General features: G+C 46.6%; 1 pseudogene; it reads right to left on the bottom strand.

Annotated features, from left to right (window-relative positions):
- Positions 1–899: 899 nt before the first annotated feature.
- On the bottom strand, positions 900–2,261 carry LOC101597284 (annotated as a pseudogene).
- Positions 2,262–2,653: the final 392 nt, after the last annotated feature.

Here is a 2,653-nt window from a genome sequence, read left to right as displayed (position 1 = left end):
TAAAAAGTAAGTCTGTTTTTTTTTTTTAAATTTTTTCCCCTCCACTTTTGTGGCTGTTATAGTGGTTAGAATGACTTGGTGGGGGCCCTTCTAACATCCCAATACAGTGTCTTTTGATCTGAATTCTGTCAGTGAACTGAAAAGGAGGAGGAAAAACAGGGTGTGTCTGAAAAACAACCTTGACTGCCAAAATAATGGACTCCTGGACTTTGTAAGATTTGGATAGAAAGAAGCTTTTCATTAGTAAAGTCAGTTATCTGTTCAAGACCGATCTGGGTCAGGATGGGTGGGACTTTCATACATGATTTTAAATAGAGTAATTCCTTTTACATAAGGGGTACACCTGCCCCTTAACAGGGCAAAGGAAAGAGTGCCACCCATCTGTTGCTGGTCTCTAGGGTTAATTTAGTTAAAGCCTGCTTCAAAGTCTGATTCTTTTTTTTTTTTCTATTATGCTTCAATATTATGTTATAAATACAGAAGCAATGTCTCAGTTACAAAAAATAAAAACCATCAGTTTCTGGGCTTACAAAGTGAAAAAGGAAATTCTTTTCCAAACCTTTTTTTTTGGTGTTGTTTAAAAAATTAAATTTAAATGTACAAGACTAAGCACAGGCACTTCCCAAATAAAAACAAAAATGAAGCCAAATCACAAAATTACTCAATAGTTATAGACAACAGCTCTGATTTGGGGGTCTCATCTCTGGTGGCCTCAGCACAGGCATTGGTCTTTGGCTGCTCTTGAACAACTTCTTCCTTTTCTGCAAGACCACCAAGACACCCCAAGGGGAAAGTGCTTTCACAATTCTGGGTTGAGGAGACCTGTGACATCACAGGCATTTGAACAGAGGAGTTGCTTTCAAAACCATGTTCTCTAAGATCATACTGAACAAGGGTCTCATCTTGCTCCTGGTTTAAGTAGCCCGGTACTAAGAAATCACTTCATGCCTTAGGCATGCATCTTCAGCGAGTAAGCCCTGGTGAACTTTTTCCCACAGCAGTCACACTGAAATGGTTTAATTCCTGAGTGGATAAGCATGTTCTGTATTAGGTTCTGAATATGGGTGAATCGCACCCCACAGGTTGGACACTGAAAAGTTCTGTCTGGACCATCTGGACTTGGTCGTTCTGTACTGCTGGTAGAAGGAGCAATGTAGAGTTGGTAGAGGTACTGAACATTTTCCAATCAATCATCACACCTGCAGGAGCATTAGTACTAGATGTGCTTTGAAGAGTAGGCAACCCCTCCGTCACACCTTCATCTACTGAGCCTGTAGAGGAAGACTGTGGACTAATCAGAAGGTCCTCTTGGACTTGCTCACTTCCTGGCACTGTCTGCTGATCACTCACTGAGCTCTGAGATGCACTGACAGGCTGGAACACTTCTTCATGCACCTCCTCATCTCTTAATCTCTCTACTTTGACGTGGATATCTTCTTTGGTACCCAGAGGCAGGGTAGTTTTTGTGCTCTCACAAGTCACATAATCTTCCATTGGTCTACCTGCCTAAGATGGCCCAGGTACTTCTAAAGTCCGTGCATTGTTCTGCCTGCTTAGATTTTCAGGCTGAATCCTTCGATCAATTCCGAAAGGGAAAGTCCAGGGAAACGCTAAGGAAGGATCAACTGGCTGGTTTCTATTTTCTGCATAGGAAGTTGAAGAATTCAACACCTGGGGAGAACTTGTTTGTGTACTGCACTTTACTGGACTCTCAGGAGACATAACGATGTATAGCTTTTGCGTTTTCTCCGGGATTCTCCGCCGACAGGAATGGTTCTTTCTACCACACTACTCTCTGAAGACACTGGAGAAATGCTTCCACCTCGAGAAGTAAAATTGCAGTTAGAATTATTTTCTTGTCCAGCACCTAGACCCTTTTCTGGTTGGCTATTGAGTGTATTCCATAAAATACTTGATTTCATGAACTCTGAGCAGGTACTAGCAACACTAAACATTTGCATATAGCTGGCTGCAGCTAGAACATCAATAATATTTCCTGTGTTAATTGACAGAGTGGCTGTATAGGCATATTCTAAAAGAGGTATAAAGCCGGTCACTGTAACATGATGCAGATCCAACACATCTGTGTTCTCATCCTTTGCTTGGCCTACAAGTTTGGTGCGAAAGAAACCACTGCAAGCTGCTAGTAGTGATATCACAAAAACGTCCATCGTTTCGCAACATATTTAGTTTGCCAAGCATTTCCTGGCTGTGGGAGGAGGAGCTATGAGTAAATGTCTTCACACCCATCTTTTCCTTCCTCTTCTACAGATACTCTTCAAGGTTGTAAATGAATCAGCCAAGTCCTGCTGGCGGCGGCTGGAGGCCAGTGCTGCTGCTCCTCCTCCCCGCAGGGCTGGGGCTGCGAGGCGGCCGGAGGGAGGGGCCGGAGCACGCGGCCCGGCTGCCTCTCCTCCCCCGGGAGGCTCGGGGACCCTATCTCGGGCCGCCGCGCCTCGGCCCCTGAGCAGCCTGGGATTGGGGCATGGCGGCAGGCGAGGCGGGAGAGCGCGGGCGCGGGGAGGGGAGCCCCGGGCGCCCGCAGGGCCGAGGGAGGAGCGTGGGGCCGGGGCGGGGCGGGCGGCCGTAAACCAGGCAGGGCGGTTGGTGGGGAAAGGGGAAGAGGAAGGGGAGGGAGGGGAGGGAGGGGAAC

This window comes from Jaculus jaculus, chromosome 8, assembly GCF_020740685.1.
Source record: "Jaculus jaculus isolate mJacJac1 chromosome 8, mJacJac1.mat.Y.cur, whole genome shotgun sequence".
NCBI lineage: Eukaryota > Metazoa > Chordata > Mammalia > Rodentia > Dipodidae > Jaculus > Jaculus jaculus.
Note: the sequence above shows the minus strand (reverse complement) of the source record. Positions and strands in the feature narration are given on the sequence as shown.